The 22,099-nt window shown below is 34.7% G+C and overlaps 1 long non-coding RNA gene across 3 annotated transcripts in view; it reads left to right on the forward strand.

Moving 5' to 3' along the window:
* The window catches only part of LOC141565541 (uncharacterized), a 136,833-nt gene extending 115,192 nt beyond the window's left edge, over positions 1 to 21,641 (forward strand). Inside the window, exons 5-8 of one of the 3 annotated variants that reach the window (XR_012489053.1) lie at positions 14,461 to 15,297; positions 19,018 to 19,132; positions 20,675 to 20,808; positions 21,247 to 21,641. This is a non-coding gene — a long non-coding RNA (uncharacterized LOC141565541). Of the gene's footprint in view, positions 1 to 14,460; positions 15,298 to 19,017; positions 19,133 to 20,674 lie in introns of all 3 variants that reach the window. The other 2 variants (XR_012489052.1, XR_012489054.1) reach the window with 2 other exon arrangements.
* Positions 21,642 to 22,099: the final 458 nt, after the last annotated feature.

The following is a 22,099-nucleotide window of genomic DNA, read 5'->3' on the forward strand; positions in this document are numbered from 1 at the left end:
GAACTCTATGCTGATCTCCAAAACTGTGGAAAAAGTAAAAGACATAGTATCCCAGCACTGGGACTGCAGATAGTAGGTGCTGCCATTGAATTAGATAACTTTAAATTTATAATTATTTAATCAGTGGATCTGAATGATGTAGGATTTGTCACCCAAGCGGGAAGGCACCAAAAGTTGGGATTTAGTCATGTGAAGAATTCTCAATGTCCATTCTCTCTGGCAAAAGGTAGATTTATTTAGGGAAGAGGTTACAGACAAAATGAAGGGGTACAATAGACACCAGGAATGATAAATGTGAAATAGAATGGGAGAACATAGCAAAGGCAAGTTCTTCAGTGGAACTCACAATTACTCAGGAGAAAGGGGGCATGCCATTAGCTAGCAGGCTAAATTCTGAGAAGGACTAAAAGAGTTGGTTAGCTGTAAGGAGGAGAAGTGGGATTGGGAAGCACAGTGGAGTTAGGGAGGAACCACATGGCATGGAGGAGGAAAGATAAGGCAGTGCTGTGATGGACTGATTCAAAGAAGGGAAGCAGCCATGGGATGACCTACAAGTAGGTTTTATAGAGAAAATTTAACCTCAGAGACATGACTGGGATTTCTGACAGGGCATGGCAAGGTGAGACTGCTCAAGATCTCTACAGAGGGTGGATCTCAGAAGTTTGACATAACTTAGATTTCAGACTGAACCATCTTCCCAAAGGGTGGAGCTAAACTGATCTTTATCAGAACCTTCTCTACTTGCCTCAGGGATCAATTTTTTAATTTATCTTGGCCTAAATCAATATTCAAGACTTCATTATGAACACAATCTTTAGTCACCATTTTTTCTTAATTCTGGAGCTGCCTTCTCCTTTCTATTCTATAGTTCCTTATATTTAACTCACTTTATGCTTGGATTTGTATTATGAACTAATAATCAAATTGTTTCCAGATGGCCATCCTCCAGTCCATCTTGAATGCTACCCTTTGATTAAATTTCCTAAAATACCATTTTCATTTCTTTAACCCTTTATTGCTCCCCATTGACTGCAGGATAAATGTATCTGCCTTACTCCTCCATACAAGGTAAAGTTTCTAACCTTAAGCTCTATAGTTCCCCATGACAAGGCTACATTCTTCTCCAGATGTCTCCTTATTTTTTCCTAAGTAAACCTACCTTCGTGCCTTTCCTTATAATGTTTCCTCCCACTCCCAGGGGGAAATATATCTACTCTATTCCCGCTCCCTCCCCTCCCCCAATCTCTTCAGCTAATTAGATCCTACCTATGCTTCAGGGCCAAACATTGGGCCAGAAATCAGGAAAACCTAGGTTTGACCGTAGCCTCCGAGGCACACTACCTATGTGACCTTGAACAAATCAATTAAGGGTTCAGTTTCTTCATCTGTAAAATGAGAATAATAGTGTCTACCTTTCAGGATTCTTGTGAAGATCAAATGAAATAATATTTGTAAAATAGTTGGCAAAGTGTCTGGCATATTAGTAGATGCTATATAAATGGTAGCCATTACCATCATCATCATAATCATCATCAAGTAGTAGCCAGCAATGGTTATTATAATGAGCTTTCTTGACTATCACAGCTGGCAAAATTCTTTTATCTTAGAATATTTGTGGGTCATGGTGGTTCTTACTCTCTCTGGACTTTGCCATCATAACACAGCTGACTTGGAATATCTTTCTGTCTTGCTAGCTTTCTTCTTCCATTGGTGAATGGGAAGCCCACAATTCTAGTCACTCTTTCTTCCCTTCTGTGCTTTCCTCTCTCACCACAGGGGGATTCCCCTATCTCAGGGACAGTAACCCTCACCTACCACTCCCATTTATGTGAAGGTTTCTCTCTTTAGAATTTATGTTCTTCAAAAGTTAAGACTGTCTGTGTTTGTGCATATATTGTATTCTCCCGGCTTACTATGGTGACTGGCAAATAGTAGGTGCTTGATAAAAACTTGTTTTTTGGATCTGTAAGATCCCTCCTGGCAATAAAATTTTCTAGTTTTATCATTTGTACACTGCTGTATATTTTAAATGAACATTTCTTGTGTCTATATGTTTTATCTCCCCAACTTGAGAGTAAAAATCATACTTTATACTTGAAAGAATCTATGATTTTATCAAGAAGGGTACTTCCTCTAATGGTACAATCCATGACTTCTCCATATTCTTTCATCCTGTGGAATTTTCTTCTATCCCATAAATCTTCTGCAGGGAGTGTCATTACAGGAAGATTCCTTTAGCCTAGATAAGGGGTTCAAGCTAAGGAACTTTATGAAAAAGATATTTTGACAACTATCTTTCAGCATAATTGGTTTCCTGCATAATCTTACATATATATATATATATATATATGTATGTATATTTAATTTAAAACTATTGTTTTAAGAAGGGGCCTATTGGCTTCCCAGAATGTTGCCCAAGTGATCCAAGACACCAAAAAAAAAAAAAAAAAAAAGGTTAAGAACTTAAGAACCACTCACTGCTCTAGATCTTTTCATATGTGTGAACACTAGTGTCCATTAGTTGTCCTTGACTCTTGCTAAATCATTGGCCCAACTCCTTTTCTGGTCATAGATCTTTCTGATACATTCTTTAAACCTCTTCTGCATAGTTCATTGTTGGCAGCTATTTTGCAGCCATTTCATGTTCTCCTCACATCTCTCTGTTGCCCCTTGGATGACCCTTAACTTTAATCCTTTGGAAGCTGTGACGTTTCATGATTTGCAGTTATATACTGCTACCAGTAGAACATCAGTGTTAAAACAATGGACCCTTGTTTTAGGAAGAACTTTGGAGACTTTAAAGGGATTAGATAATTTCCCAAAGGCAATTTGACCCATTCTTCCTCTGATTTATTTTTAAGCCTAATTCATGGTACATCCTCAGTTTCTGTCCAAAATTAAATAGGCAGACAGATAGACATGGCATTGGGCCTGTTCTGTGGATTATCCATCCAATTATTCATATTACCTAAACAAAGGGCATTATTTTATTTTTTAATTCAAATTTATTTTGATTTTAATTTCACTTTCTCATCCTCCCTCCCCCTCACACACCCACTGAGAAAACAAGAAAAATAAACCCATTACAAATAAGTCTAGTCAAGCAAACAAGTTCAATGGGCATTCTTCATTGACATCCTATGCAGATTATTAGATTGGACTTTTTTGAGTAATTATGCAGCTATTTGGGAAACTCTACAATGTCCAGAGACTTGACAATAATGCCAACTGCAAATCAGAGTATCTGAAGGGCTCCACCATCAGTATATCCCTCTTCCATTCAGAATCTTCCTGATTTTTAGTGGCAAAAGCAAATAGCTTTGGCAAATTTACATTGTTTATACCTCATTTGCTATTAATAACTTAATGGTCTTCAAAGAAAGTTGTCTCTTTAATGACCTCTTTGAAATAGTCTGTGTGATTTTCACATGTACATGGGTGATGCTCTGTTGATAAACTTTCAAGTTCTATTTGGTCTTAACAATATACAACACAACAAACACTTATTGAGCACCTATTATTTGCAAAGAATTGTGCTAGGTACAGTGACTCAAGAACAAAATAAAAAAGTAGGTTCTACTCTCAGTAAGCTTATAACAAATTTACTGCACAAATAATGGGATCTTAGACTTTCTATATCTTTCCATAGATTGTATAACTCTAAAGATATAGCCTGCTCTAGAAGATCATATATGAAAGTTTCAGAAGAAGCACTAACAATCAGGGGAATCAGAAAAAAAAAAAAAAAAAACAACCTCCCATAGAAGGTGGAAATTAAGCTGAGCCTTAAAAAAAAATAGTGATTTTAGGAGACAGAGAAGAGGAGGGAGTGAATTACATATATGGAGAACCAACTGTACAAAGACTTCAAGTTGAGAAAGAAGGTCATGAATAAGAAACCAATTTAACTGGAATGGAAAGTACATAAAGGAGCAATATGAAATAGAACAAGAGAGGTCCAATGAAGAAATCCCTTTTACCAATATACTATATAATTTATTTGGCCTTGAAGGACTTTAGAGGAGACAGTTTTTTTTTCCTTTTTGGCTTTTTATGCTTCTCTTGAGTTCTCTATTTGAAGATCACATTTTCTGTTCAGCTCTGGTCTTTTCATCAGAAATAAATGAAATTCACCTGTTTCATTGAATATCCATCTTTTCCCCTGAAATATAATACTTAATTTTGGTAGATAGCTAATTCTTGGCTTCAATCCTAGTTCCTTTGTCCTTTGGAATATCATTTTCCAAGCCCTTTAATCCTTTAAGGTAGAAGCTGCTAAATCCTTGGGAATCCTGATTGCGGCTTCTGGATATTGGAATTGTTTCTTTCTGGCTGTTTGCAATATTTTCTCCTTGATCTGATAATTCTGAAATTTAGCTATGGAATTCCTTGGAGTTTTCATTTTGTGGTCTCTTTAAGGAGGTAATTCTTTCTTTGGCTACTTTATCCTCTGGTTCTAAGACATCAGGGCAGTTTTCCTTGATAATTTCCTAAAAGATTTTGTCTAGGCTCTTTGTTTCATCATGGTTTTCAGAAAGTCCAATAATTCCTAGACTATCTTTCCTAAATCTATTTTCCAGATCAGTTGTTTTTTTTCATTGAGGTATTTTATATTTTCTTCTATTTTTTCATATTTTTCAGTTTTGTTGGACTGATTCTTGATGTCTCCTTGACTCATACATTAACATTTATTCAATTCTAATTTTTAGTGAATTATTTTCTTCAGTTAGCTTTTTTATCTCATTTTGCATTTGACCAACTGAACTTTTAATGAGTTGCTTTGTTCATTGTTTTTTTTTTCAATTTCATAAATTCTATTTTTTAATGCATTGGTTTCTTTTTCCATTTCATCAAATCTATTTTGTATGACATTATATGCTCTTCCCATTTCTCTATATCTAATTTTTAATTTTTAAATTTTTTAAATTTTACATTTTTTATTATTATAGCTTTTTGTTTACAAGCCTTTTGTTACAATTTTTCCCCTCCTTCCCCCCCCCCCAAATGGCAGGTTGACCAATACATGTTACATATGTTAAAGTATAAATTAAATACAATATATGTATACATGTCCAAACAGTTATTTTGTTGTACAAAAAGAATCAAAACATTGAAATAGTGTACAATTAGCCTGTGAAGGAAATCAAAAATGTAGGCAGACAAAAATAGGGGTATTGGAATTCTGTGTAGTGATTCATAGTCATCTCCCAGAGTTCTATCACTGGGTGTAACTGGTTCAGTTCATTACTACTCTATTGGAACTGATTTGGTTCATCTCATTGTTGAAGATGGCCACTTCCATCAGAATTGATCATCATATAGTATTGTTGAAGTATATATAATGATCTCCTGGTCCTGCTCATTTCACTCAGCATCAGTTCATGTAAGTCTCTCCAGGCCTTTCTGAAATTATCCTGTTGGTCGTTTCTTACAGTACAATAATATTCTATAATATTCATATACCACAATTTATTCAGCCATTCTCCAATTGATGGGCATCCACTCAGTTTCCAGCTTCTGGCCACTACAAAGAGGGCTGCCACAAACATTCTTGCACATGTGGGTCCCTTTCCCTTCTTTAAGATCTCTTTGGGATATAAGCCCAGTAGTAACACTGCTGGATCAAAAGGTATGCACAGTTTCATAGCTTTTTGAGTATAATTCCAAACCATTCTCCAGAATGACTGGATGTATTCACAATTCCACCAACAATGTATCACTGTCCCTGTTTTCCACATCCCCTCTTTCTATATTTATTTTTAAAGGTGTTTTCTTCAGACAATTTGTTTCCTTTTCCAAACTCTGCTGCAAAATACTCACTTCCTTTCCCTATTTTCCTTTCAAGTCTATTTTAATATCCTTTTGAATTCTTCTAAGAGAGGCTTTTGAGTTGAAAACGAACTCATATCATCCTTTGAGGCTTCAACTTTAAGGTTCAAGTTAAATGCCTGATCACTATTTAATAATAGGAAAAGGGGAGACTCAAACTTTATATACAAGGCTTGACTCCCTTCCCATCAAATAGTACTTCTTCAATGAATATATCTTGCAAATAGCAAAGAAATTCATTTAGCCAAGACAAACAGAAGTCAGAGAGTGTATACATATGAGACCGTAAGCCAAACAATACTGATTGATGGAACGCTACCATTGGGAGAGAGCTCAACCAAAAAAGAGAGTTCCGTTATCTTACCAGAGGAGAAAATTAATTGAAGTTTTAGTAAATTGAACTAGTAAATTTAAGACTAGAACATGATAGAGAGTTCCAGCTCCTCTCATGTTAGCATCTTCTCAGAATCTTTCTCTTTCTTCAGTAACTTGAGGAGAGATTGGTATTGAGGACCTTCTCTTTCCTAGCTAGAAATTTGAGAAACCCAGATCTTTGATTTCTTCACTTTCATCAACTCTGCCTTGCTCCTCAAACATGTTCAGAGTTATTGATCTCTATTCTTGAGGAAAGCATCCCATGCTAATAGGTTTAGGGCTTGAGTTAAAGAAATAATAAAGTGGGGCAAATTCTCCTTGATTCTTTCTCTCCTCAGATGTACTAGAGAACTTCATCTCTATCCTTACTTTGTCTTTCTTACATCCTAGCTTGTATCAGTTGTAAAACATAATTTGTATATGTTGTCTCCCTCTTCCCCCCAATAAAATGTAAATTTCTTCAGGACAGGGTTTGCTCAATTTTTTATCTTTCTACTATGTTATACAAGCATTAGTATAGCAAAGAGAATAGTAAGTTAACTTGGAAATTCAGAAGACTTGGGACTTGGAAATCAAGAAAATCTGGGTTCAAATTCTACCACTGATGTGTACTAAGTGACCCTGGGCAAATAAATCACTTTAGTTCTCAACGTCTTAGGCAGTTTCCTTAAAGCTACAGATTGTCAAATAAATTCTGCAGTTTATTGGTAAAGGGGATTTCCTCATTGGAAATTTATACTAATGAAATCAAATGCCTGGTAAATTTTTTTAATTGAAAAAAAAAAAAAAAACTGGACCATAAGCTCAGAATTAGTACTGATAAGCATTACTAGCTTCATATGGCAAACTTAAGGGGCAAGGCTTATGTTTAGGGCTCCTCATTGTCCATCCTCACCAACTTCTCCTAACTCCAGAGGGAGTGGCTCAAGAGAGATTGTGAAAATTTCAGTATTCGCTTTTGTACCTCTGAAATCTTCAACCACTACAAACCAGTGCTTGAGTTGTTTGTTGACTTTCTTAAGAAAGTGGTGTAGAAAACATTAATAATGCAACTTAAACTTAAAATGTGTTGTGTATTTGGAGAGCCAGTTATTAAACATTTGCCAACATATACACAGGAGGCAACCAGATGGGCCAGTGGATAGAGCTCTGGGTCTGGAGTCAGGAAGTTCAAATCTGTTCTCAGACACTTACTAGCTCTCTGGGCAGTTAACATAACCCTTTGCCTCAATTTCCTTACCTGTAAAATCAATTGGAGAAGGAAATGGCAAACTACACTTTGCTAAGAAAATCCCCTAAAGGGGTCTTGAATAGCTGAACACAATTGAAATGACTAAACAATATACACTCCACTTGAATATATTTCTAATATGCCCAGAACCTTCAGAATGGTTCCTGGATTCACAGGCATTATACTATCAGGAACTATCTCTTTCTGCTCTCATTTCAAACAAAATTCGGTCCTATATCCTTAAGGCTCTGATCTCAACTAAGGAATGGCAGTATTAAGTCATTCATATCAAGTAGATTGTTAATTTGTTAGCTAGTCACAGAAGGCTAGTCTTTCTTTCTTCTTTCTTTCTTTCTTTCTTTCTTTTTTTCTTTCTTTCTTTCTTTCTTTCCTTTTTTTTTTTTTTTTTTTTTGCTGAGATAATTGGGGTTAAGTGATTTGCCCAGGGTCACACAGCTAAGAAGTGTTAAATGTCTGAGACCAAATTTGAATTCAGGTCCTCCTGATTTCAGAGCTGGTGCTCTGTCCACTACACCAACTAACTGCTCTGAAGGATAGCTTTCGAAGTCTCTAAAGCCTCATCTCAATTAAAATATAAAGTCTATAAGGCCCTTCAAGACTCCCTCTATTTTTAGAAATTTCAGGATTGTTGAAGAGAGATACTGAATTCTCAGAGTCTCAATTCCTTAAGGAGCATTTTCATCTAGGTTTTCAAAATGAAATCTTCCTTCTCCCATAGAAGGGTCAATCTCTGAAGCAAACCATCTAAAACCTGAATCAAAGGCCAAATCCCAAAATAATGTACCAGACTTAGGGAAAAGCATTAAGTCAAAAATAATTTAATAAAAGTGAAAATGAAATATTCTAAAGAAGTCAGAAGCAATAGCCAACGGGATAAAATATAGGAGGTTAAAAAAAAAAAACCAAAACAGACAAACCAGGTAATGCTTTAATTCCACTAAAAACAAAAGAGTGGACAACTTGTTATGTGGTTCTATTCTCTGACAAAGACATGTTTTTTGGTCCAGACTGCACAGACATAAAGAAGTCCCTGTGTGACTACCCTTTTTACCAAAACACTTAACTATGTCATCTGCAAACTAAAGTCTTAGAGTGTGTCCAAGGACCCTGAGAGATTGGGACCTGCCCTCTGTGGCACAGTTAGTAAGCATCAGGGTAGAATTACAATAAATCTGGGTCTTCCTCAGTGGAAATCCAGCACATACTTTGGGGAAAATGTGGAAGGAGCATTCCCTCAGGAGAAAGGAATTGAGAAATCCTCTGGGGATATGAATGATTGGAAAAGAAGAAGAAAACAACACAAAATTAATTTGCAAAGGAAAATAAGTGCATATCCTGGAATTTGGAATAAGCTGCTGAAAGCAGCAAGTGCAATTCCTGAACAGGAATTAAAATAATTGACATATTTAAAACACTTTACATGCATTCTCTCATTTGAACCTCAGTGATCACCCACAATTTTGTCATCCCTATTTTATAAATAAGGAAACTAAAATGATCCAAACTGAAGTAGAATTTAATACTCAGTCTTGTCTAGTTTCCCAAAGAGAGAGAGCACTTCAGCCCTTTATCCTTTTTTCAATTGAGACTTGTGCTTCTTTTAGCTCTTTACTTAGGAGAGAAATTCTGCCCTGTAAGGGATGGGCTGCCCGTCAGGACAGGGATGAATCTAACAACAACTTAATAACTCAATCACAAAACTAGTCCTGCAGTGTGTGGAGGCCGCATTTACTGTCCTTTGGGGCCATAAAAAACCTTAGCCCTGGGTTCCCAAGTGAACTGTTTATAGATCGTGATTTACACAAACACAAGTCTATTAAATATGAGACCAACAGATTTGGGGAAATTCAGAGACATAAAAATAGGGAGAAGGAGAGGGAGGAGGGAAGTAAGATTCTCATGCCAAGCAGAAAGGTGGGCATTTTATTCTAAGCATTGCTGGGCAACTCTGGTAATTCATAGCAGCAGAAAAAAGGGGAGATATCTGGTATAAATTATAATGCACCATAGCTTCCCAAATAGCTCTTTATTATATGCACATTCCTATAATTAATCATCAGGAATGTTTTAAAATTTTAATAAAATTTCTTTGTTCACTAAATATGTATATACATAATATCATATATGTATGAGATTTGTGAAATATATGTTTATACATGTGTGCATGCATATGTATTATACATACATGTATATTATATATACTTATATGTATATATCTATATATATAAAAACATGTTAGAGAAGAAATGTTTTCTACTAGCAGGATAAAAGACTATATGGGCATGTTTTCTTCAAAGGCTTTGAGCCTGATAAAGGATATGAGAAAGAAAAGGCAAAAGAATATATATTGTTTGACCAAGGGAAATGTGCAAGGGGAAAGGCCTGGTACTAACCCTATAGTACATAACATAGAACTATTCTTATTCCCCAGACATCACCAACGACCAACACAACACTGCCACTGCACGGTGTCATAAAGGTGTTTTATGTGTGTTGTATATCTTACTGAAACCTCATGTTCCCGGGTCCATTGCCATCACCTAATAGTATAGGACAAAGACCAATGTCCACCTCTGAGCAAGAGGGAAAATTGCAAAAGTGACCCTAACCTCTCTGATGGACTTCACTTTCAAAGGTTTGGCCAATTCTCCAGGATAGATCAGATCCCATTGTGGTCGTGACAACAATGCTATTTCCCCAGGCTGATAGCAAAACTTTCCAATGGAGGAAGAAAATACGATAGCATTGAAGCTCTCAGATTGTTTTGGACACCAAGAGGCTGCTTCTCATTAAAGCTCAAGATTTATTGTAAAATTTTAAACTTATAACTTGTAGCAGGAGGTAAATATTGAAAGCTCATGTGTGTAAGAGTGTGAGTATGTGTATGCACAGTATCAATTCAAGAGGATTCACCACTTTTTGCAGAGAAAGGCAACCAATGATTGAGAAAAATTCTCCCCCACTTGCAATGAAACTCCTTTCTCACTTAGGTATAATTATAATTAGGTATAATTCTCACTTAATTGTAGCCATCTTTTAAAATCAAGCTAAAGACTCACCTTTAATTAATAGTTATCAAATAAATGCAACTCTTTCTGGGAAAGCTAATCCTTCATTTGTCCAATACCTCTAGTAGCTCATTTGCTTTGACTTTCTTATCCAAAACATCTATTCCCTTGGGCAATAAGTCACTCACCACTTTGAGCCTGGTTTTTTTCATCTGTAAAATGAGGGGATTGGACAAGATAAGTCTAAGGACCCTTCCAGTTCTAATGGTATAATTCAATGGTTCTATATTATAACCTTAATATGCTCCTTTTTGAGGTGAAGATTGTCTTATTTGATTTATTTCTCCAGGCATAGGAAGTGGTCCATTGCAAGTACTGATAGATAGACAGATAGATAGATAGATAGATAGATAGATAGATAGAGCATACATACACATATACATGTATATGTATGCATATGTCTTATGTCCCCAGCTAGACTATAAGCTTCTTGAGGTAGAAATTATTAAAGTTTTTTGTATCACTGTTTTTTTTTTTTTTAAGGAAAGTTAAAATTATAGATCTTGAGGCTGAAAAAAAGGAAAAAGAATAAATAGTTTAAAACAGGCCTTCCTCAAGGAATGGAGGCCCTGAAAAATAGAATGGAATAAATAGAAATCGGCAAGTACATGATAACACACACGCATACTTCAAACAACTAGAATTTTTAAAAAGTTAAATATGCTAGATCTAGTAATAATTCAGTAATTACTGAATGGGTTTCAAAAGAAATATACCTACTACTCAGCTATACTGAAGAGTTTTATAACTACTGACTATATTCTAGGGCAAAAAGTCTTTATAACCTACTGAAAATTAAAATATACAGGAGGGAAATACCTTTTGTGGAATATATTTTATTTTTTAATATATTATCATATATTTTATCAAACAGTTTCCCAATTATATACACAAACATTTTAGCATTCATTTTTAAAATTTAGAACTTAAAAATTTTCTTCCTTTCTCCTGCCCTTCCCCAGTCCATTGAGAAGGCAAATAATATATATGTGTTTGTGTGTGTGAAGTTATAAAATACATTATTTCCATATTAGCCATATTACAAAAGAAAATATACACACAGATAAAAAACTAAAGTTTTTCTCTCTTTAGAAGTAGATAGTTTTTTTGTCAATCATGTTTATAAAAATGATAAAAAAGTGAATTCAATCATTGCATCTCAAAGATCAAAGATGCTGTACTATACAAAAGATGTAATTATTTCAGTGGATCATAGACAAGAATACTGTCTTCATACATTCTCAGCTTGTGCAAATCTTGTCAAGATCTTTCCAAAAAATTCTCCATAAAGGATCTGTCCAACAAATTGTAGGTCTTCTAATTCTTTTACTATATCATGAACACCAATGTCGTACTTGGGCTATCCATCTCTTATAAATCATTCAACATCTGAACAGGCTACTTCCTTTTGCAATCACAAATAACCCTATTGATAGCTTTTATACTATTTCTCATGAGTAAGCCATCACAAATAATATGTTGCATAAATTTTGCACCTATCCATATTATTTGATCTAGCAGTGTTTCTACTGGGCTCATATCTCAAAGAGATCATAAAGGAGGGAAAGGGACCCACATATATGCAAAAATGTTTGTGGCAGCCTTTTTTGTAGTAGCAAGAAATTGGAAACTGAGTGATGGAAACGGATTTCCATCAGTTGGAGAATTGCTGAATAAGTTATGGTATATGAATGTTATGGTATATTACTATTCTATAAGAAACAATCAGCAGGATAATTTCTTAGAGGCCTGGAGAGACTTTCATGAACTGATGCTAAATGAAGTGAGCAGAACCAAGAGATTATTGTACATAGCAACAACAACAAGATTATATAATGATCAATTCAGATGGACGTGGCTCTTTTCAACAATGAGATGATGCAAGTCACTTCTAATGGTCTTGTGATGAAGAAAGCCATCTGCACTCAGAGAACTGTGGGAACTGAATATAGATAACATAGTATTCTTACTTTTTTATTATTGTTTGCTTGCATTTTTTCTTTCTCATTTTTTTCCTTTTCTGATTTTTCTTGTGTAGCACAACAATTATAGAAAGATATCTAGAAGAATTGTACATGTTTAACATATATTGGATTACTTGCCATCTAAGGGAGGGATTGGGGGGAAGAAGAGGAAAATTTGGAATACAAGGTTTTGCAAAGGTCAATGTTGAAAAATTATCCATGTATGTGTTTGAAAATAAAAAGCTTTAATAAAAAAAGACTTTAGATGAGGACAAAAAGAATTGCACCTATATCTACCAGGCATCTTTTCATTGCTTTTTATATCATCAGTAATTTTGAGTCATCTGAGATTGTGGTGTGCCATGATTCACAGCCACATGACATTCAAATGTAGCATCGTTGTAAAAAAAATATCAATGTCAAATAAGGTAGGCTTTGCTTCAGCAACCACCTTGGATTCATTAGAAACCTTGTGCAGTTTCTCATATGTCTTACATACATATACACATATATACCTGTGTGGATAGAAAAATATATACAGCACATACATATGTGTACAACTAATATAGGTTTAAATGATTCTATAAGCAAATTCAGATCTGTAGAGAAGGAAGTAATTTATGGTCAAAGAAGAACTAGAGTATATTATAAAATGCAAAATGTATAATTTTGATTATATTAAACTAAAAATATTTTGTACAAACAAAACCAATGCAGACAAGATTAGAAGGAAAGCAGAAAACTGGGGAAAAGTTTTTTATATCCAAGGGTTCTAATAAAGGCCTCATTTCTAAAATATATAGAGAATTTATTCAAATTTATAAGAATATAAGCCATTCCCCAATTGATGAATGATCAAAGAATATGAACAATTTTCAGATGAATAAATTAAAACAATTTCTAGTCATATGAAAAATGTTTTAAGTCACTATTGATCAGAGAAATGCAAATCCAGACAACTCTGAGGTATCATTAGATTGGCTAAGATGACAGGAAAAGATGATAAATGTTAGAGGGGATATGGGAAAACTGGGACTCTGATACATTGTTGGTGGAACTATGAACTGATCCAACCATCCAACCAGCAATTTGGAACTATGTCCAAAGGTCTTTCTGTGTATTCTCTTTGATCCAGCAGTGTTACTACTGGGCTTATATCTCAAAGAGATCATAAAAAGGAAAAGGACCTATCTGTGTAAAAATGTTTGTGCAGCCCTTTTTGTAGTGGGAAGGAACTGGAAACTGAGTAGATGCCCATCATTTAAGAAATGGCTAGATAAGTTATGGTATATGAATGTAATGGAATATTGCTGTTCTATAAAAAAACAAAAACAATTAGCAGGATGTTTTCAGAAAGGCCTGAAGAGATTTCCATGAACTGATGCTAAGTGAAGTGAGTAGAAACAAGAGAACATTGAACACAGCATTAACAGAATTATGCAATGATCAATTCTGATGGATATGGGCTCTTTTCAACAATGAGGTGATTCAGGCCAATTCTAATAAATCTATGATGGAGAGAGCCATCTATATCTAGAAAGAGGACTATGGGGACTGAATGTGGATCACAACAGTATTTTCACCTTTATGTTGTTGTTTGCTTGTTTTTTGTTTTCTTTCTCATTTTTTCCCTTTTGATCTTATTTTTCATGTGTAGAATGATAAATGTGGAAATATGTATAAAAGAATTATATATGTTTAACATATTGGATTACTTGCCATCCTGAAAAGGGGAGTGGGGATGAAAGGAAGGAAAAAATTTGGAACAGAACATTTTGCAAGGGTGAATGCTGAAAACTATTTTTGAATATATTTTGAAGATAAAATGCTGCTTAAAAAATAAAATAAAATAACTGCCTAAAGATATGCAAACATTGATGTGGATAGATAAAGGAGGAAAAACATCTAGATATCCCTCACAACATCTTTCAGTAATTCTGAAGATTAATGACTGTCTTTCTTATTTTACCAGGAAAACCCATCAAGTACAAGCAGCCATTACCATCAATAGACAAGCCCCCTGCTAAGATGGCTCCCAAGTGATCACAGAGACAACATTATAGAAATCAGGTCCCCAGAGCAAGCAGAAAGAATTACTCATAAAGACCCAAGAGGCTTAAACTCCTGCAATCATGCATATGTTACCTGAATTATTTTGGTCAACATATATCTATAATATCACAAGAGTCACCTTTGAAGAGTTTTTTTTCAAATAGGAATTTCTTTTATATACAAAGAATATACAAATTGAAAATTTTAAATGGCATTTCTTCCCCTTTCATTAGGATATTTAGGAATGATAAATTTCATTTCCATGACTAAAATAGAGATGTCACTCAAATGACTTACAATAATAGCTTATATGGTATTCTTGTAAGACACTTCCATCTAGTGGCCAATGTGAGGACAAAGAAGCAAAGATGGTTTTCTTTAATATCATTACCTCATTAATTTAGGCTCATTTTAAACAAAAGAATGTCATTTAAAGGATTTTATACCCACCTATAGTATCAAATACAATCGGATCAAATACAGTTTGAAGACAGTTCTTTAAGGGTTTTTTTTTTCCCATGACAGAAAACTAGATAGATTATTCAGAAGCACAGAATCTAATATAGTTTTGTTTTGTTTTGTTTTTTCCCCCTAGACCTAGACCTGGAATGCCATTGGTATAAGAAACTCTAAAGAAATAAAAATCCCCCCTACCAATGTAGACCTGCCATTGTTCTGTATTCTGCTTCTTGGAGAGATGTTTGGGACATTGGGGATAAATGAACTTGATGAAGGTCACAATTAGTATTTGTTAAAGGTAGGATTTGAATATTGGTCTTCCTGGTGTTAACTCTGGCTCTCAGACTACTATGCCCTGCTGCCTGGCACATAAAGAGCTACTTAATGCAAATTAAATTAATTAAACCAGAGTCTGAAAAGTAGTAATATTAAAAGCTATGAAGATAACCATAAGCCAACATACCAAAATTTCTAGGTTATAACTAAAGCAGTATTGAAAGGAAAATTATAATTTCAATATGTATTTTATAATTTAATTTTAGTGATCTAAAGACATAACGTTAACAAAATAAAAAAGAACATAACTTGAGTTTGAAAAACTGTAAAATCAAGAGGTAAAACTTAAGTAAAAAGAGGAAATCTTGAAAATTAGAAGAGAAAATGAACAAACAAAAAGATTAAAGATTTGATAAGATCAAAAATTGGTTCTTTGAAAAGACTAATAAAAAGACCTTTAGCTGGCCTAATAAAAAAGGAGAGGAAAATCACAAAACAAAATTAAATAGCAAAAGCACAAGAAGAGAAGGAAAAAAAAATAATAATCCGAACTTCCTATACACAAACACTAGAAAAACTGAGTACTAAAGGAAATTGAGGATTATCTACTCAAATTAATAGAACAAGAAACAGAGATAGAGTTTTTTGGAAGTTATATAAATGAAGATCTCCTTTGGGGAAGGGACAATGAATATCTTGCATTTATAAGTGGCTTTACATTGGACTTTGTAGCAGGGATGATTGAATTCACCTAATCTCATGGGACCACACATAGTTAACCAGAAGCTCCAAAGTTCAGTGGAATGAATCAGTGGTCTGGTTATTTTTGTAAGCAGCAAATAAAAAAAAAATCCATTTTGGTATCAGGAAGGCCCTAATTTCCATATACTTGAGAAAGAAGAGCTCCTAATGTATTATTAATGTGGCTCAAGGTGTGGGGAAAGGAACCTCAGTCAATTTAACTGACAAATACTATGCATGAGCATAGATATCTCTCTTGTATTTGGAGGAAATACTCTCTGAGTCTAGCTTGTCTATTAGGCTGCACAGTCAGTCTCTGCCTTCTTGCTTTCATCACTGTCAGCAGTTGACACAAGAGCACATAAGTACCATACCATTTTTACCTTCCCCTAAAGTTCTAGACACATGAATGAGCCATTCTCAATTGGGTTTTGCCCTCAATTCACAGTGGCATTTGAAAATGTTAGAGAGAGAGAGAGAGAGAGAGAGAGAGAGAGAGAGAGACAGAGAGAGAGAGAGAGAGAGAGAGAGAGAGAGAGAGAGAGAGAGAGAGAGAGAGAGAGAGAGAGAGGATTTATGCCTTATGCTTTTTATATCAGGGTTAATTTCTCCAACTACACTTCCACCACCATTTCTGTTGAATTTCCCTTCGTAACAAAGAAAAAATTAAGCAAAACTGACAAAGGACAGTGTATGTAGCATTCCACATCCTATGTTTTTCTTTTCTGAAAGAAAAAAAAAAAGGATTATAACATTAGAAGGGACCATTTAGTACAACATCTTCCTTTAACAGATGATAAAACTGAGGTCCAGGGAATCTAAGCAACATATTCAGTCACAAAAGTGTGTTGTATCTAGCTTATTCATTGTAATTGATTTTAGTTTAATTATCATTAAGTGTTGTTTTCATTTGCTTATTGAAGTCATTGTGTAAATTATTTTTAAAAATCATTTTTAAAGCTAATTTATTAATCTTTTAGGTTTTATGTGGAATTTAGGTTGTTCCTGGAATATAAAGAATTTGTCTAAAGATGACAGGTTTTTTAACAAGGCTTCTTCTTAAACTTTTCCTAGTTGGGACCCTTTTTTGCCAGAGAAATGTTTATGCAAACCCAAGTACATAGATATAGAAAACATGTATACAAATCAAACATTTATTGATAAGTCATAATTTTACAACCCTCATGTTCAATTATGTGATCCTATATGGAGCTGAAATCCATAGTTTAAGAAGCTTTGGTTTATAAGATCTAAAGCTTCCATTCATTGTCATCATATCCTAACTGCTTATTTGAAGAAAAAAAAAATTTTTAAACCTCCTACCTGGCAATAACATATTTGAAAAGCAAATTGGATTAGCTGACTATGACTTAGGTAAGTGAATAGTACTATCCCAAACTATACACAGAAAAAAATGTAATAGGGACAAGTATCTTAAATATACAAATTAAAAGGGTTTAGGATTTTTTTTAATGAGGCCAATTTTCTAATACTTTCCATAGTGAGTGTTTTGGATTATCCAACAAATTTGTAAACATAGTTTAGTGCATGTTGTCATTAGTGCAGAAGATAAACTGCAGTTGAAGTCACAGTAAATATTTTAAAGCCTATGCATATAGCATCCATTTCTTAAACAGCCTGTTTAACTACCCCAGTGCTTTCCAAAGCAACTCTTGTCTTTTATGTAAGTATTCTGACAAGGGAAGTTACTAGGTTCGATACTAGCCACCCAAGAGAGCTATTATCTTCTTGTAATTTTCTATCTCTGTCTACTGCCAGCAAGTCTTAGAGGTACTTCTCATGCTGTCTGGACTTGAATCAAGGAAATGCCAGAGTGAGGAGATAGGTGAACCTCTCTAAGAGTATTTGGTGTCTATGCAGGAATGGCTCTTTTGACAGTCTATTGATAGAAATAGTCGTCAGTTTATTTGAGGAGTGAATGTCAATGCTGAAATTATGTCTTATTCTTTACATAGCACCTATTTTTAAAAAAAGGCCATATTCTAGTTCAACACTATTCTACTGTCATGCAACATTATTTGAAAAAAAAATTATAGTAATATTTTTTTAAAGAAATGTAAGAAGACACTAAGCAATTTCTAGAAAAGTCAGTTGTATACCAGGAACATTGTATTTAACTATAGCAGTCAAATTTCTGATTTCACAAACAGAGATAAACAGATTTTCTGTAGAGAAGACCTCCTCAAAGCTCTCTACAAAGGCTTTATTCTTTAACTTTGTGAAAGTAACCAGGCTTGGAAAATCAAGATTCTAGTATAATTTCACCAAAAATATACCTGATGAACTGGGGCAAATCACTTATGTAGCTTCTTTCCAACTTAAATTGTTGTGGGTGAAGCACTTTGAAAACTACAAAGTACTAGATAAATGTGAGCAATTATTAATACAATTATTGATATCATCACAGAGAGCAAACTTAGTGTAGTAGAGTCAATAAACTCAGACATGGGAAGACCCAGGAAGTTCCACCTCTGAGATATATGGGTTGTGTGGTCTAGGGCAAGTCACTTCCTTTCTAAGTGCTCAAAAGTCTTTACAACTTTAAGGTTCACTTGCATTAGCTCTATCAATGAAATCTCAAGTGTAGTCCCTAATTCCATTGTTGCCATTACAATTATTAATCAACAATTTAACAAAGCATTTGTTAAATGCTTTTTATGTGTCCATCACAGTGCAAAGCACTGGGGATGTGAAGAAAGGACAAAAGTAGTCCTTGTCCTCAAGAAGCTCACATTCTAATGAGGGAGATATATGGATTAATAATTGGGTCTAAGAAGCTCTTTTCAACAATGAGATAATTCAAAGCAATTCCAATGGACTTGGGATGGAAAATGCAATCCACATCCAGAGACAGAACTATGGACACAGAATGTGGATCAAAGCACAATATTTTTACCTTGTTGCTGTTATTTATTAGTTTGTTATTTGTTTTTTTCCTTTCTTATTTTTTTCACTTTTGATCTGATTTTTTCTTTCACAGCATGATGAATGTGGAAATATGTTTAGTTCATATTTAAATTACATTGGATAGCTTGCTGTCTTGGGGAGAAGAGAGAAAAAGAAAGAAAAAAATTGGAGCACAAGGTTTTGCAAAGGTGGATGTTGAAAACTATCTTTACATCTATTTGGGAAGATAAAATACTATAATTAAAGAAGTAACCATGTCTATCAGTAAAAAAAGGATGATGTAGCCCATCCATCCCAACCTCTCAGGGATCTTAAGTATAACACAAATCATGGATGGTTAAGGAGAATGTTGGTGGTACAAGGACAACATTTTTTTAATTTTAATAGTTTTTATTTACAAGGACAAATATTTTTAAAAGGAGAATCCCAAAGCAAAAATTATGATATTATAAGGGGAAAGTGAGGAAAGTACGGGAAGTGGAAAGGGAGGAGGAGGAGATGGAGGGGAGGGAAGAAGGGAAGGAAAAGGAGAAAGAGAGGGAGAGGGAAAGCAAGAAAGGTAAAGGGAAGGAGAGAGAGAAAGAGACAGAGAGGAAGAGAGGGAGATGACACTACCAGAAAACAAAGTGGTTTTTCTACCACCTGCCTAAGATTATCTCTAAATAGATACCTCAGTGATACCTTAAATTCAACATGTTCCAAAACCGTTGAGTTGGTGGTTCTTCATGCACAAAGACAACCAGTATGACATCACTATGTCAGGGTTAAAGTACAATGTGTTTGACTCTGGCTGATTTGACCAATAGGAGCTTGGAAGGGTCTGTGACAGGTTAGGCATAAATAGTCCATGTATTTCTGTTCATGCCAATGGCGCTCCCCCATCACCCAAACCAAAACTTCACTCTGGTTCCTTTCCTATTCTGTGGAGTAATGTAGAAGAAGACTGAAAGATTGGACATAAGCAAATCTGACCCATGCCATTCTTGTTACCATTTAGCAATTGTCCAAGGTCAACTCTTCCTCAGTTATGAGTGATTAAATGGCAGAAATTTCTGTATATTCTAATTATGCCTCAGATCCAGAAATAAGCCCCCTATAACTGCTTTATACTTACTACCACATGGCAACATTTTGCCTTCACACAAACTTTCAACTTTTGCTGCTCAGATTTTTCTTCCCCATTTAATAAGCTCTGTTCACAAGAAGCCCCCTACTAGGCGTGGATAAAATGAACTAAGAAGATGTGCTTCTTGCCTTTTAGAAATTTACAATCTATCCCAGTCTTAAAATTACAGCTCACATTTATATATTTTTTAATGTTTGCATAGTACTTTACAGACATGATTTCATTTGAACTGCATAGCAGCCCTGTGAAGGAGATACTTAGGTATTACTATTCCCATTTTATGGAAGAGGAACTGGTAATTTAGTAGATTGCCCATGACCACACAACTAACTAGTACGTATTAGAGTGGGATCCAAACATAGGCCTTTAGAAGTGCAGCACTTTTTACCTACTGTATTACACAGACTCCCTTAAATATGAAGGTTTTTTTTTAAAATACAGATCCCAATCAGGCTAATCTGCAACAGACAATAAATAATATAGTCAGTGCTATACCTACAAGGTAATGAATGGGTATTTGCCACACAACATGATGAAGCTCTGAATTTCTCCACTGGTCCTTGTTCTCTTATTTGTACCATTATTCATTCAATATTGAATACAGATGAGAACATATGTATCAGTATTGTGAAGACAAATGCAGCTGGAACACATTGTGAATAATGGAACCACAGCACAGCTATGATGGAGATGAAAGATTTGGAACTGTTCATATTCATTCATTGATTCATTCAACAGGTATTCATTAAGTGCATGTTAAGGGCAGAGCACCGGGCTAGGTGTGAGGGGGGGTGATGGGACACTGTCACTGTCCACCTGGAATTTTAAGAGTCACAGAGAGGGACAAGGCAAAGTCAATGATAATTACAATATAAGTTTCATATATTAGTTACCTAACAAAGTAGTTTGTGAAATCCTAGGGGAAAAGTTAGGGAGCAGAGAGAATCAAGAATGATCTCATGTGTATTTAATAGGCAAATAAGGTAGAGGTAAGTATTCCAAATATAGGGAACACTGTGAACCAACAAGTTGAGGGGGGATGTTCGCAGAGCAAAAAAGAGACCAAGGAGACCAGTCTGACAGAAGTAGGGTATGCAGGGAGCGGAACATGCAAAGTGGTGCCATATTGAAGAAAGCTTTGAATGTTGGACAAAGGAAGTGAACTTTACTCAACAGGCAAGATGCCAAGGATATTTGAACAGAAGAGCAGATAACATTTGTATGTGAGAAACATTATGGAAACTTTTTGTGGTAGCAAACACTGGAAACAGAGTGGGAGCTGCTCCTTTGGGACATGCTGAGCAATTTGTAATATATGAATGTAATAATATTATTATACCACATGTAACTTAAGTATGAATTACAAAGTATTATTTATACAAGCTACATTGGTTACATAGTAAAACTTGTGCAAAGTGATGCAGAACAAAGAGGAATCAAAAGTGAATTGTTATTCACAAAAGGAAAACAAGAATGTAAAGGAAAACATTAAAAGACAACAGATTTTAATATCAATACAATAACTTGTCATTACTATAATCAATCAATAAACATTTGTTAAGTACTTTCTATATTCTAGGCACTGTGCTTAAAGGTATAATATTTTTTCATCCTCTTATTAAGTAAGTGGCGCAGTGGATAGAGCACCAGCCCTGAATTCAGGAGGACCCGAGTTCAAATCTGGTCTCAGACACTTAACACTTCCTAGCTGTGTGACCCTGGGCAAGTCACTTAACCCCAGCCTCAGGAAAAAGAAAAAATAAAATAAAAAGGTGGTGGACTACAGATGTAGAATGAGACATACAGGAACTGTCAGACATTCTATATATACCAATAAAGCTTATTTGTAAATAGTTGTTTTTCAATTTTTTTTTTTAGATTTTTAGGTTCTTCCATAGCAGGGGCTAACTTTTACCTTTCTTTGTATCTTTAGGATTTAGCACATAATAAGTGATTAATAATTATTTTTTGACTAACTTTTTTCATGTCAGTTTAATTTGCTTGAGTTAGCCCTTTTATTTATATGGGA

This window comes from Sminthopsis crassicaudata, chromosome 4 (genome assembly GCF_048593235.1).
Source record: "Sminthopsis crassicaudata isolate SCR6 chromosome 4, ASM4859323v1, whole genome shotgun sequence".
Lineage (NCBI taxonomy): Eukaryota > Metazoa > Chordata > Mammalia > Dasyuromorphia > Dasyuridae > Sminthopsis > Sminthopsis crassicaudata.